Here is a 15,911-nt window from a genome sequence, read left to right as displayed (position 1 = left end):
TCCTCTTTAAAAAAAAATGCTTTGTTAAGGGCAGCTAGGTAGCATAATGGATACAGAGCCAAGCCTGGAGTTGGGAGGTCTTGGGTTCAAATATGGCCTCAGACACTTCCTAGCTGTGGGACCTGGGACACATCATTTAACTCCAATTGCCTAGCCTTTACCACTCTTCTGCCTTGGAATTGATACTAAGTATGGATTCTAAGACAGAAGGTAAGGGTTTAAAAAAATAAACATTCCACAACCAACTTTAGGGGCAGTTTCTGAAGGCCCAAATTATTATCTTTCTCCTGCATCAGTGAGCTTCAAATCCTGGTGGAAAAGGAAGATGTTGGGATTCGGGGAAGGGCAAATGCCTGGGAAAGGGTGAGACTATTGGAGGGGAGGTACCAACGTTGGTCAGGAAACCTGCAGGACTGAGTAAGAGGCTCTGTTTTTCCCACCTTCTCCCTTCTCCCTGCAGCTCTCAGAGCTGCGTCACCACTGGGCTCCAGTGCTCTGTGACAAGGTGGTGGGGTAGTTCTGGTCTCATGGCCTTCCTCCCTTTAACTATGGTTTGTTCCTAATGTGCATTAAGCCTAAGAAACAACAGTCAAAATTAAAAAAAAAAAATTTGTTGTTATAAGAGCTAGCTCTCTGGGAATAAGGAGGGGAAGGGATACAGAAACAACATAAAAATAAAAATGATCAATAAAATCTATTATTAAAAAGCACAATCAATAAATATTAAATTTTTAAAAATTGATGGAGGTTTACACCGTTCTTTTTGTCATGACTTTGGAGTAGGAAGAGAATAAGTTTATGGAGGATTAAAGGAACTATGCAAACAATAGGGTACAAAATGCTAAGCAAGAGAAAGCATGCAATATTGATGATAATTTTGTGTTTTACCCTTTTCCCCCTTTCCATAGTCATGCCCATAGCTGCTGCTGCCCTTCTCATGTCAATAAAGTCTCCTTGACCCCAGTCTTTCCTCCAATGGGGGAAAATTCCCTTAGCCCTGTTTTTCTAGGAAAAGCCATAACAGTCAATGATGCAGTATAGTTCCACATTTATTCAGAAGATATCAAAACTCAGGCTCAGAATTAACCAGGTAGGAGCATTTCCTTTTCAAAAAGGAGATATCGCAATTTGGAAACTGAGTCAGAAGAGTCCTACCTTGGAGTATGTCAATTTTTCCCAGGGACAAACAACCATTTATAGCAGTCCTCAAACTGCACTCCCCTTTGGGCAACACATGGCATCTTCCTTAAATGATATTCTATTGGTCTCATGACAAGTCAGACAATCATAGCTGAAATCAAAACTTAGAATAGCATCAAATTACAATGCCATGAAATTTCACCTCAAATTAAAAAAAATCACTAATCACAGTTTATGGATAGGATATTATTCATTTTGTGTTCACAATGATGTGTGGGATGAAATTTGTGCATTATTACCCAATATACATTGATTAGTATTAGTAATTATAGATTAGCAACTTCTATAAGAAAAATAGTGAAATTAGGTTCCCTCTACTAGCAGATATCAATCTCTCCTTTTGAAGAGTAGAAGAAATCCCCTCCCCAAGCAGCTTTATACATATATATTTTTTAAATATAGGCTCTTTTTCAAATTGGTTAAGAGACTGCCCCCCTTTTCTTCTATTCCTGTGGGTAGAAGTTTATAGAGGTGGCCTAATTCCTATGAGAGAAATTTCAAAATTTTCAAATTATAAATCTTGACTACATGTCTGGATTGGTCTTGAATTGGACCATTCCTGTGCTAGGGAGGGACCACACACACACACACACACATACCCTACTTCCTGTACCAAGGAGGGAACTTTGAATCTGTGAAGATTCAGGGTTTAGCTGGGGGTAGTTATTTTCAGCCTAGGGAACTCCTGTAGTTTTTTCTTTAAATAAAGTTAAAAAAAAATCAAAGTTAGATAGTTTTCTTTTAGTTCTTCAGTTGCAATCTGAAAAATCCTTGGACAGGCCTAAAACCCTGACTCAACTAAGAACTGCAAACCTAAGGAATATTCCCATCTGCTCAAAATGGTCAGAAATGCTGAGAAAGGATTGAGGAGGATAGAAGAAGGAGGACAAAATAAGATACAGATGATGGGAAGGTAGAAATAACATTGGGTTGTATCCCTATAAAATCTTAGAAAACCTAGGCATCGATGCCTACTGTTTCTGGGACCTAAGACTGTTGAGCCATATCTCTCTGTCTCTCTGTCTCTCTGTCTCTGTCTCTGTCTGTCTCTGTCTCTCTCTCGGCCCCACCCCCACTGCTTGTGAGGAATACTGGCTATGCCCAGTTAAGTATTCCCTCACCCTTAGCCCCCAACCCACTTCTAAGGACACTGTCTAAACCCAGGCAATATAACTTACTCTATGCCTCCCCCAACACCCCTGAATAAAGCCACGTGAACTCTGCCAACATCAAGTCTCCTGTCTACTCATTGAAGTGATTTTGGGGGTACGAGCCCCTCCGAATTTCACTCCACACACATAGGGGCTCATTCGGGATTCTAGAATGATAGAAGTGCCTCAGTTCACCCATTTTGGCAAATCTGAGTCCTGTATGCTTCTAAAAAATCCTTGCAAGCAAGAGAGCAGACAGATGCAAGAGAAAAGACTAGAGCCAACACTTCTAACATGGAGATCATTCATTTTGTGGCCAAAATTATATTAGTGGCCAGAGATGATGACAATTCTGAAGCAATTATTTACTGAGGAAGAAAGAGGTCAGATTAGAAGAGAAATGAACAATGGTTAGAGATTTTGAATGTTTGGACATACCTAAAATGTTTGTTATTTGATTCAACAGAATTTGAGAATTGACTGAATGTAATTAATAGCTAGCCTGATGCAGAAAGGAGTTTTGCTTTAAAAAAGTAGAAAAGAAGCAAACTTCTGACAAGTGTTGTGCTGGATGCTTAATAAATATAAAGGTTTATTAAATAAGTGTAAAGTGTTTAAGAATTTAGTACCAGCTTAGAAGAAGTTGCGATGTAATATGGAAAAGATTCTGTCTGACCTAAATTTTGGATAGACAAATGAGAATGCAAAAAGGTTATTCTAGTACATGTGCTATTGAATTAAGCAACAAGTGAAAATGTAATGAACATTGGGGAAGATTTTTAAATCTGGAAATTTGCTGAATTTGTAAACATTTGTTGTAAGCAATTGGGATATATGAATTGTCACCAAAATACGTCTGAGGTGAATTGGTTAGACAAAATGTAAAGATATGTATGATATGTAAATTATGTATGTGAATGATGATGCAACTGATAAGAAGAATGATTATCAGGGCTCTTTAAGCCATTAATAGCAGGTGACAGAGTATCTGGTGGAAGTTAAGTTGAGTGATGGCAAAAGCAAGTAGTAGAAGGTGAGAGAGGTGTAGAATAAGCACATGAAAGACATAATGTGTAGGAGGCATGAGAGAATATGGGGTCTCTTTATGAGAGCCAGAAGGCAGCCATGCTGTAGGAATATTTTAAGTAGGTATGTGAAGGTGTTAGAAGGAGAATAACGAATATAATCCTGCCTGAAGCAAAAGTCTTGAGCGGGGAAAGAGTGGATGTTTAAAGATTAAGAATAGTGGAGAGAAACAGATATATTTTGGGGGTGGGACCATATTCACCAAATTGATGCTGGAGATCCACTTACCTTGGTCTCAAACCCTTGACTACTGGGACAGCTGAGACTTCCACTGACCAGCCCTTGAAGTTGACTGCAACAAACTGAATTGTTACTTTTAAAAGACTGATAGCCTGAAGAGGCCACCAAAAACTCCAAACTCATGGATATTCGCTTATGGATTGGACTGGTTTTTGTAAAGTAAGGAGGGAGAGAGCCCATTCTCCCATACTAATATTTTCTGTTTTATATTTTAGACTCCAGAGTGGGGTGGGATTATATTATAGTTTGACCTCTAGTGTGGGACAGATTATATACATACTCCCTATTATTGAGAATAGCAGAGTGACCAGATTACCAGATTATATACGTTCTCCCTATTATTGAGAATAACTCTGGAGAGTAACCAGATTATATTTTAATCCCCACTTTTGAGAATGGGGTGGGACAAAGAAGTGTGGTTATTGTTGGATATTCATATTGTGATGGGTGTCAGCCCCAAAATAAGATCTCTGAATCCAAATCAATGTTACTAAATTGGTTCAAAGATATAATTTCATTACATATTAATTATTCACAGATGCAATTTTATGATTTTCATAAATGGTAGCCAAGTAATCTTGGATAAAACTCACTCTTTACTATAAGCAAACTTTTAATTTTCCTCACTCTGAGAATGTTAATAGTGCCATGTTGGCAAAATTATGGCATGTGTCCCTTTCCCCTCTCAATTATCCTAATAGGAAAACACATTCTCTAAATGAAATCACATACAAGAACAATATTGTGGAATTTATGAAAAAGAATGCTATCCATATCTAGAGAATGAACTATGGGAGTAGAAACACAAAAGAAAAATTTATACTTTATCACTTGTTATATATAGGATATATAATTTGAGGTTGTAGTGTTAAAAAGAGTACTCTATTACAAATATGAATAATATGAAATAGGTTTTGAGCAGTAAGACATGTATAAACCAGTGGAATTGCTTGTCAGCTTAGAGGGAAGAGGGGAGGGAGAGAACATGAATCATGTAACCATGGAAAAATATTCTAATAAATAAATAAATAAAATTTTAAAATGAAATCACATAATTTTGTTTCAGAACAAAATTTCAACCAAATCAAATTTGATTTTACAATTTTAAATAGTAAATATTTTGAACCTCAACTTTTTCCTAAGGGTCATTTACTGGTAGCACTTCAAATTATAGTGCCAACTATTTTCAGTTAGTCAACTCCTAATGATTTTTAAATGGAAGTCTTGTATTATCCACTCCCTTTTTTAAGGGTCTAGAAAAATGTTGTATTCCTCATATAATGACTAAATCATTTACAGAAGAAAATACAATGATAATGTAAAACATGCTCTTAAGTTAAATTTTACTTACTTCTCAAGTTGCTTGCTCTGGTTTAAACAAGCTTTTTTTCTTTGCATGGTCAAAAGAAGAGTTTTAAGTTCTTAAGTGCCAGATAAATTCAAACTTGCAAAATGCAAACCCACTTCTTTCTTCATTTTGGAATTTCAATGACTATTTTAAAATTAGCTTCTGCTCCCCCAGCCCTCTTTTTTAATTTTGTCAGTGAAATAACCTACCTTCCTTGCTCAAAAACATTAATTTTGTCACTTTCCTGGGAAAAGAGAGATAAAAAGTGCTGTTTTCATGTCAATTTCACAAAGTTTTATTCTTATTTTTTCTTAAAATAAAATTATAAAGTGGTACTCCAAAACTCACTAAGCTTTTTTTAGCATTCATGTGAACATTCAAACCACAATTTGGAAATTCACAGCATAGAGCTTATATTTCAGTCACAAATTTAGTCTCTAATTTACCATGCCATAAATTTCTGCGGATCAGGAAAGAAGATTCCCTTCCTTTTATCAGTGGTTGTTTTTTTTTTCTTTCTGTCTCCTCAAGAAAGAAAGAGAAATGCAGAGGAGAGACTTTCTTTTTGAAGGTTTTGAAAGTTCTACAGAGTTTTTACTCTTTACACCCTTTTTCCTTTGACTGATTAGGCCACAGATAAAGAGTAGTCTACTATATATACAAAGACACAAAATCAGATGATATGACAAGACAGACACATATTAGTGCTAACTGGCTGAGGTTGGCAGTCTCTCTTCATCTTTAATTTACAATACTTCAAAGGTACTGAATTGAGGTCAAACAAATAATCAGCAAAAACTTTCAGTTTCAGACCAAATCTCACATAATCTAATGGTACTTATTCTTAGTCATTCCTGGTACCACAAGGAGCTTCTTCTGGTCCTAAGCTAATAGAAGTTTCTCTAGGAAATCCTTTGTTATACTATTACCAGCACCCTTTATTCTCAAATGTGGAATCTTCCCCAGCAATATGGAGGAATGCCTTGGCCCTTCAATTTGCTATTACTGAAGTCCTCTCATTCTCTGAGAGGAATATTTCTGGAAATATCCTCCAACATTATGGGAATTTACCTTAGCTCAGGAGTTGAGACTGGGAGGGAGTCAGATCTTGGGGAAGTCCTAAGAATTCCTTAGGGGAGAAAATCAATTGGAAAGTTCTAAGGAGTTCCACAAAGAGACTGCCCCAGGAGCCAGGGGCTCTTCTAGAGCCTTTCATGATTGCCAATCATCAGATGGATTGAATTGAGGTAAACAGAGGAAATGAAGTCCAAGCAACTCAATTTATTAGCAAGGAAGGAAGTTGGAAAACAAATCAGGTCCAGTAGGCACAAGGACCCTGAAGACAGAATTACAAGAGTTTTTATAATAAGGTACAGTTTACTATTTGTAAATTTAGGGGCTTTCCAGAGTTTGAGGACTCTGGTTTCAACCACCTGCATTTTGCACAACAGTTTGTGATAATATAATAAGTTACTTGCCCCCAAATATGTGATTTATAGGAAAACTAAACTAAACTTATGAAAATGAGACAACTCCAGCAGTCATACAAAATGTGGGAAATGATATAAAATAGTCTATTTGGTTTTCTTATTAACTGTATAAACTTTACTTCTCAGAAACACAGTGAACTAATTTGTAAAATGAAGATATTGGACTAGATAAGTGGCATCCAACTCAAGTGAAAACAGCTCCTTATGGATCACATATTGACTTTGAATACCACAGATTAACATTATCTGTATTGTACAATATTTGTATTTAATTTGTAAAACATTCCCAAAATACATTTTAATCAGGTTCTTCACTTAAGGGGTTTTACAGCCCTGAGTTGTACACCTCTAGACAAGCTAATTTCTAAAAGATTCCTTTAGGCTCAAAAACCTATATGATTCCAAGTTCTCCCTCTTTCTCTTTTACTATTTAATTTCTGTTCCTTATTCTGAGTACTTCCTAGACTTTGCCATTGTCTGCAACCCTGAGAGAAGTAATATACAGGAAATACTGACTGCTATCAGTTGATGTTAAGAACCCTTTTTCTGAGGGAAAAAAGTGTGTGGTGTGTGTGTGTTTTAATTAACAAGGAAAAGAAAAATTTTACTTTATCTTATGGGAATGAGAAGTAGCATAGCATTTTAGATTTACCTTTTGAATGGCTCTTTCTCCCACTGTCCTGGAAGAATGAATAAGAGTTTGTATTTTAAGGTCGTTTTTAACTTCCTTGGTTCTAAAGCTGTTTAGAGTTGTTACTAAGCAACCAGAAAGTTCTTTTGTGTTCCATCATCATTCTCAGAGCCTAAGAACTAAATCCAAGGACAAATCTGGCTTTATAAGCAAAACTTCTTTCAAAACAAAACAAAAACCAAGCAACAAACAAAAAACCCCTCTATCTTTCTCTAAGCACTTGTGTCTTGTTTGCCATGGACTGATTTATTTCCAGGCCTTCTGCTATAAAATGGATTTCACTTTTGTCATGGATGGATAAGATTCATTTGGTTCATTGGTTCAAGAGGGGATTAAGGCTCTAATTTACCATGGGATAGAAGGGGAAAGGAAGCTCCTGGCCCCTTTCACTCTCCTTAGAATTGTTTCAGTAATCAATTTCTAGAGGTTGGCAGACCCAGGAAGCCAAGAAATGGGTAGTTTACTCTGGACAGGAATGTAGATGAGCCAGTTATCTTGGCAAAAATAGAAAGAGGACCCTTCCAGCTGGGAGGATAGGGTAGGTTTCACAGAGGAGGTGCCATTTGGGCCAGGCCTTAAAGGGTTGAAGTAGGAATAGAACAGTTGGTATTGCAAAGGGTTTGGGGAGAAAAAGAAGTGCATTCATTCCAGGGAAAGCAAAGAAACAGAGGTAAATGGGTTTGGAAGCAAAAGTTGAGAAGGAACTCTTTCCACAAAGCTGAGGCAAATTTGGTTAGATCTTGTAACTCTCTCCATTGTTCTCCCCACTATATGTTGCCAACCAAGTCACAAACCCTGACAGAAAAAAAATGCCTGTGAGCAAACTTAAGCACTCAACATGTACCCAAGCAGAGGTTAGAACACCTCCCACTTTCTTGGCTCTTTTTGCACTAGGTTAATGCATTCATCACTTCAATGATAAATCACCACAACCAATGACTCTCACCTTGAGCTTGATTTATTCTAGCATGGAGTGTGGACAGAAGGCTGCACTCTGATCCAGGAAAACCAGGTTCAAAACCTACTTCAGGTGCTGACTAGCTAGGATTGAGTGAGATATTTGTAAAGAGCTTAGCACAGAGCCTGGCATGTAGTATACACTTAATGAAATGCTCATTTCCTCTTCCCTTCTCTATCTATGTGCCCCTGAGAAAAGCCAACGGACCTTAAGAATCCCTTCTAACTCTAAAGCTATGAGCCTATCTTCTACCACCTCCAATAATAGTAGCTTGCCTATCTCCCTATGCCCCTAAGTGTTCCTAAGGAATCTTTCTCTCTTTATTCACCTCCACAAGAATGATAGCTCTGGAAAGAAACTTTCCAGATAGAACTTGTGCCCAGTCCTGGAATATTTCAGTTTTCTGACAGTGGAGTCTTCTGCACGCTGTACTTGTAGATTTTCATTTTTGTTTTTACCCCAAATGTGGGACTTTAGATTTATTACTTTCAATTTGAAATTGTTAGTTCTGCTCCATTCTAGAGTCAGCTTGCTGGACCTGAGTTCAAAACCTTCTTCAAACACTAGTATGACTCTGGCAAAGTCACTTAACTTAACCTTTGTCTGTCTCAGTTTCCTCATCTGTAAAATGGAAATGATGGTAATATCTCCAGGTTGTTGTGCAGATTAGATGAGACAATAGTTAAGTGTTTTGCAAACTTTAAAGAGATATATAAATGCTAGTTATTGTTATTATGATTATTTTACCTTACTGATTCTTTCTTCTAACATATTAAGATCTTATATTTAATATTGTAAAGGACCCGAGAGATCATCTAATCCAAATGCTTTATTTTACTGATGAGTAAAAAGACTCATAATAAAGGGAATGACTTGCTGGGTTCATATAAGTAGTGAGTTTCCCAGAAGACCATCAAAATTGGCAAATAGTGGTTAAACTCATTCATCCTAGCAGAAAACAAGGAAAAATTGAAGAAGATACATTGATTAGAGTGTAGTAGAAAATATACAAGAATGACTGAGTTCATTACATCAGAGCAAGAAAAGGTGCTTTGCAGTTCCAGGCAGAAGAAGATATCAAAACATCAGTGTGACCCCATCTTATGAAAACCTTCCTTTACACTGGGTCTGCACTACATTTCTTTACCAAATGAGTTTGGATTATTTGGAGTATTCTGTAGGAAATAATTGAAAAAGGGAATTGATTGGATTCTCCTGTCCATATAACTTTCTGGGTTTAGCAGTAATTGCCCTCTAAATAAGGGCTTTTGTGATTTTTGAAAAATGGTCACAATCAAAGAATATGCATATAGAATGTATGTATACTAATATGATTTATTAAATGATAACACTTACTATGTGCCAGGCAATGTGTGAAATGCTTTTTGTTTGTTTTTTCACATAATATCTCATTTGATCCTTGCAACAACTCTGTAAGGCAGATGCTATTATTATCTGCATTTTTCAGTTGAGGAAAGTGAGGTAGATAAAGGTGAAGTGATTTAAGTTAACAGTTTGCCTCCTAGGTAAGAGAACCAAGAGAGGAGAGAGCAACGAGGAGAAGCTTAAAGTAAAGTCAAATGCTACAGAGAGGCTGAGAAAGAGGATGACTGAGAAAAGATCATCAGATGCCTCCAATGGCCTTTTGGGATGTCCATATTCCAGAATGCTCACCTCATTCTGTTCTTGCCTCCCCATGTATACAGTCAACTCTAGACTGGGTGCTCATGACCTTGTAACCCATTTTTCCTTATCTGCTCCTCCCCTGTCCTATTGTTTGAACATAAAGGAATATTGCTGAGGGGTCTCTAGGAAGTGAGGGTACCATTCTTACCATGGGCAGAAGGGAGTTGCCAAGTTCGGAGAAGAAAGAGGGGAAAGTATGACAGAATTGCTCTTTAAGGAGGCTGCAGCAGAGTCTATTTTACCCTTCTCTGTGAAGTTAGAAATCATCATAAGTCAGTGACCACCACATCCAGCGAAGAACTGTGGGAGTAGAAATACAGAAGAAAAACAACTGTTTGATCACATGGTTCAATGGGGACATGATTGGGGATGTAGACTCTGAACAATCACCCTAGTGTAAATACTAACAATATAGAAATAGGTCTTTCTTTTTTTTTTAAACCCTTACCTTCTGTCTTGAAATCAATATTGTGTATTGATTCCAAGGCAGAAGAGCGGTAAGGGCTAGGTAATGGGGGTTAAGTGACTTGCCCAGGGACACGCAGTTTGGAAGTGTCCGAGATCAGATTTGAACCCAAGACATCCCATTTCTAAGCTTGGTTCTCAATCCACTAAGCTACCCAGATGCCCTCTAGAAATAGGTCTTGATCAATGACACATGTAAAACCCAGTGAAATTGCTTATTGGCTATGGGAAGGGGGTGGAAGGAGGGGAGGGAAAGAACATGATTCATGTAACCATGGAAAAATATTACAAAGTAAATAATTAAATAAATGAACTTTTAACAAATTAATTAATTTTTTTAAAAAAGAAGTCAGTAACCAGACAATGGATACCAGGGAAAGCACTCACCCTATTGATACAGGTCATCAGAAAAGCAGTCCATGGGAAGCCAAACTGGAGACTGTAGCTATGTGTTTGTTGTTCAGTCAGGCCAGATGTTTCACAATTTGGTAGACAATAGCTTGCCAATTCTGGCTATGGGAAAGATGGAAAAAAGTCCTGGAGTGATTTGCTATTTCCTTCTCCAGTGGATTAAGGCAGAGGTTAAGTGACTTGCCCAGAGTCCCAAAGCAGATGTCTGAGGCCAAATTTGAATTCAGAACTAGCACCGTATCCACTGAGTCACCTAACTGCCTTCCTGGCTAAACAAAGGTTGTTGTAAGGGATTCCATGATGTTTAGTTCACAGTTCCTATATTTATGTAATGTCTATAAAACTATATCAGTATTTAGGATTTTCAAAATTGCAAATGCTTTCCTTTGGAATGAAATGATTTTGTTTCCTAGAGAATATATATATAAACAGTTATACATAGCTATAATGTGAAATTTAGGCCTCCAAAACATCTTTGTACAAAGAGGAAAAGCAGATGGCCTGTCCTCAGTTTTAATACCCTAAATGGGGTGCTGCTATTGCTTCTTTGGTGCTGCAACTCCCATGCATTATCTGAGGATTACCTACCACTTCCTCACCCCCATAAACTAATCTGAGATTCCAGCCTCTGTACTGCCCAGATGCTAATAGATACTCAACTCAAGATCTAGAGGGACCACAGAGATTGTATCTTGACTCTAGTCCTTCTGAGACCTCTTATGGATGAAAAGAATATATCTTAATAAACCTTATTAGGATATATAAATTGTGTGCAGCTTCTCTGACTATAGCTATCTTTTTTTCATTCAGTAACATTTTATTTTTTAATTACATGTAAAATAATTTTTGACATGTTTTCCCTTTTCTGCTAATAGTTCACCCGCCCCAATTACATATAACAACAATTTTAAACATTTTTTAAAAATTTGAATCCCAAATTCTCTTCTCCCATATCTCCCTCTTCACTCTCTTCACTGAGATGGTACATAATCTGATATAGATGTTACATGTGCAATCATGTGAAAAATTTTCCCATATTAATTCTTTTGTGAAAGAAAACTCACAAAAAATGAATAAAGTGATGCAAAGTATGCTTTGGTTTCAATGAAAACTCCATCAATTCTTAACTAATTCTGCCTATAAAGCCTTGAAGAACTCTTTAAGTTCTTTTTCAGTAAATTTTGCATATCTTTTTCCATTTGGCCAGTTCTGCTTTTTAAAAAGTTCTTCTCTTCAGTAGATTTTTGTGCTTCTTTTACTAATTGTTCTATTCTGGGTTTTTAATGTATTATCTTCTTTAGTGTTTTTTGTACCTCCTTTAACAACCTGTCAACCCTTTTTTCATGATTTTCCTCTATCGCTCTTCTTTCTTTTCTGAATTTTTCTTCTACTTCTCTCATTTGATTATTAAATTTTTGAGCCCCTCTAATAATTCTTTTTGGGCTTGAAAGCAATTCATATTTTTCTTGAAGGCTGTGGATGCAGCAATATTGACTTTGTTGTCTTCTTTAGCATTTGTGTTTTGATATTTCCCTTTACTAAAATAACTTTATATATTGAGTTTCTTTTTTTGTTTGTTTTGTTATTTGCTCATTTTCCAGTTTTTTCCCCTGTCTTAAAAAAATTTTATTTTTTAAAAAACCTGTTACAGGTAGGCTCCTTTCCTGTGGTGATGGGGGCACTGTTCTGAGTTTCAGGTTCTTTGTACAGCTGCCTTTAGAGCTAGCTCTGAACATTTCTATAAGTTTTCAGTCCCTTCAAGGTGGTATGATCTAAGGAGAAATGTGTTTAATACTCTCTCTGCCTATGCTCTGATCTTTGAGCAACAACAAGCTCTCTTTTCTGCCCTGGAGCTGTGACCAAGGTTTCCTGCTCCACTGTGGTCACAAACTCTAATGTGTACTTGTGCTTTCTTCTTTGCCTTGGCACTATGCCCTTTTCAACCCGGATTTGAGTACGGACTCTATGACAGAGTCCTATCCCAGAGCCAGCAAAGGGACCCTTAAATCTTATTATGACTGGTTGTCTGATCCTTTTACTGTCTATGGTCAAGAACTCTGGAGTCCTGTGCCATTGATTGAGCTACCTAAAAGTCTGAGCTGGTTTGCTGTGGTGGAACCTGCCTTGGCAGCTAGTTAGTGTGCCACCCCAGTATGATAGATCTTTTGAGCAGAACTTCTAACTTTTGGGGGGCTCAAAAACTGTTTTATTCCATATATTTTTGTGGATTCTGCCACTCCAGAGTTCATTTTGGGGTATTATGTCAAATACCCCAAAATGGAGGGTCCATGTACCTTCTCCACCATCCTAGATCTACCATTCCCTTTCAGCAAGGGAAAAAAAAACAACCCAAAACATTTCTTTTCTAATATTTTGAGTTTCAAATTCTCTCCTTTCCTTCCTCCCTGAGATAGTAAGCAATTTAATATAGGTTATATATATCATGCAAAATATATTTCCATATTTGGACTCTGACCATTTTTAAAAATCACAAAAGCATTAATTTAGAGAGCAAATATTGCTAACACAGAAAGTAATATGAATGGGGAAATCTGATCAATCTCAATTATTTCCTAGCAAATACCCCAAATAACTCAAACTCATTTGGTAAAAAAAAAATGCAGAACTGATGTAGTTTAAAAGAAGTTTGTATAAGAGCACCACTCTGATCATATTGATACTCTCTCCTTATGCCACTGGGAAGCAAGTAAAAGTATGATGCTCACACTTCTATCACTATCCTTAAAAGGCAGCTTAAAAGGAGGAAGAACTGAATTCAAATCCTACCTCAGATATTTACTATCTATGTGACACTGGACAAATCCCTTAACTTCTGCCTACCTTGGTTTCCTAATCTGTAAAATGAGAAGTAATAACAATTACTCACAAAGATTGTTGTGAGAATCAAACAAGATAATGATGGGGACAGACAGCAGGTAGTGAGGGGTAGCATTAGGAACAAGACCTTCATACTCTAAAATCCTGTATTTCTCACTAGTTAGCACTGGTTAAACATCAACTGAAAAACCTGTAGTTTTAGTATTAGTTAAGCTTGATTTGCAGATTGATCAGTTACCCATTCTGTGTACTGATTCTGTGATATTCTATAATGGGCATTAGCTTTGTGCCCATTTTTTAATGGCTGTTTTATTAATTACTCATATTATTCTTTATTTTAGTTCATAACTATAAGACATAATTACCTATCACGGTCCTTCCCCATATTCTCATACTGCACCCACTCCTCATATTCTCATTCCAGAAGGGCAGTGAGACTTCTCCCACACTGATAAATGATGACAAGGTGGACAATAGGGAACAAAGGGCTTGTACACTGGAGACTCCGACATTTCAGAAGAATCGCCCAAACTTGTGCATTCTCTTTGTTCACTACAATGTACATGTCAAACCCCCAATAATCTTCACCTGAATTTGGCCATGCCCATTTCCCAGGGTTTGGGGGAGAGGTGAAGAATGGGAGATGACTAGCCCCCAGACCCTGACAAATATGCCAATCCTGATCCACAGAGTGTGGAAGCTGCCACTCTACAGATGGAACTGCTACTCCATACTTAGAGCTGCTACTCCCCACATGGAGAGCTGTTATTCTATCAGCTCCAGAGAGGCTCCTCGATCAGCCCTAGGACAACCTGATTAGCCCCCAGATTATTCTACTACCTATTGGGCTAATATACCACCATAAAGTTCTTCTTTAAATAAAATTCTTTTCTTATTTCTGGATTGAACAGTATTTAAGTGTCCCATTCTTGGGTGAGACCCCACTACAAACTTGGGTGTGTTTCTCCCACAACAATAGTATTTGTGGAGTTTAGCACAATGCCTGGCACCTAGTAGGCACTATATAAATGTTTATTCCCTTCTCTCCTCCCCATCAATCCCAGAAGACTGTTCTGAAAGGAGAACAACTTGTTTAAAGACCCCATAGACTCCAGAAAACTGTTTCAGAATGAGAATATGGACAGTGTGTTCAAAGAACCCCTGTGGATTTCCTGAAGCCTAAATTTTTCAGACTGGCACATGAACAGAAAGTAGTAGGATGATTCAACTATTTGATGCGGAGAAGCTGAGGGACTTGTTTCTTGCAGAATCATGATGACATGTAAAAGAACTACCTTTAAAAACCTGTGGAACTGAGACAAATATGACCAGATATTTCATAACTGGTTTCAGTCTGGAATCAAAGCAAAGTAAACTGTGGAGCAATTCTAGACATTCTATAACTGTGTCTCGTCAGTCAACCATAGTGAAAGAGAGATTCAATGCATGGTGAATGGGATGCTCTCTAATTGGCTTTTGGGGTATTTAAAATATCTCTTTTGCCTCCATTATTTTAACTGCTCTGTTTCTGGTGGAATGATTCAACACCCATGCTGTAAAAGGGGGAGCCTTGGGGCCTTCTCCTCTCTGAGGCCATGTGGCCCCAAGAAATGAGTCTCAGTTCTTGGCCTCTGTTTTATACTTTTCCATTTTAATGATGCCATCACTGGCCTTGAACTTGGTGGGACCAGTGCTATGTAAGAACTATTCTTTCTCTAAAGGGATAGTGACACTGACATTGATCAATGATTCTCTAGTAGCCATAAAGAAGATGGTCCTTGTTATAGCACTTCCACCCCATTAAAGCATTTCTAAACCTTCAAGGTGAGCAGGAGATTCCCAAGTAAATGACTGTCATCAGTACTTGGCCATTAAGAACCCTTTTCTTAATTGAGGGGCTGTCCATCAATTGGGGAATGGCTGAACAAACTGTGGTATATAATGGTGATGGAATACTATTGTGCTGTAAGGAATGATGAACAGGATGATTTCAGAAAGAGCTAGAAAGACCTATGTGAACTGATGCAGAGTGAAATAAGAAGAACCAGGAGAACACTGCACACAGTAACTGCAATATTGTGGGACTTAGCTACTCTCAGCACAACAATAATCCAGGACAATTCTGAGGGACTTATGACAAAGAATGCTATCCATATCTAAAGAAAAAACTGGTGGAGTTGGAATGCAGATCAAAACATGATATTTCACTTCAGTGGTTTTTTTAAAATTTTATATGAGACTTATCTTACAACAATGAACAATATGGAAATGTTTTGCATGATATGTATAACCCAGAGCAAATTGCTTGTCTTCTCCCAGGGTGGGAAGGGAGGGAGGGAGACAATTT

The 15,911-nt window shown here is 37.4% G+C and overlaps 1 protein-coding gene across 4 annotated transcripts in view; it reads right to left on the bottom strand.

The window, feature by feature from the left end:
- HEATR4 (HEAT repeat containing 4) overlaps nucleotides 1-7,294 on the bottom strand; it is a 105,956-nt gene extending 98,662 nt beyond the window's left edge. The window contains exons 1-3 of one of the 4 annotated variants that reach the window (XM_056810696.1): nucleotides 7,168-7,275; nucleotides 5,235-5,269; nucleotides 3,666-3,729 (exon numbers count right to left, since the gene is read on the bottom strand). The gene's annotated coding sequence lies outside the window, so the exon portion shown is untranslated. Of the gene's footprint in view, nucleotides 1-3,665; nucleotides 3,730-5,028; nucleotides 5,270-7,167 lie in introns of all 4 variants that reach the window. The other 3 variants (XM_007472863.3, XM_007472868.3, XM_007472870.3) reach the window with 3 other exon arrangements.
- Nucleotides 7,295-15,911: the final 8,617 nt, after the last annotated feature.

This window comes from Monodelphis domestica, chromosome 1 (assembly GCF_027887165.1).
Source record: "Monodelphis domestica isolate mMonDom1 chromosome 1, mMonDom1.pri, whole genome shotgun sequence".
Taxonomy (NCBI): domain Eukaryota; kingdom Metazoa; phylum Chordata; class Mammalia; order Didelphimorphia; family Didelphidae; genus Monodelphis; species Monodelphis domestica.
The sequence above is the reverse complement of the archived record's forward strand: the minus strand, read 5'-3'. Positions and strand labels throughout refer to the sequence as shown.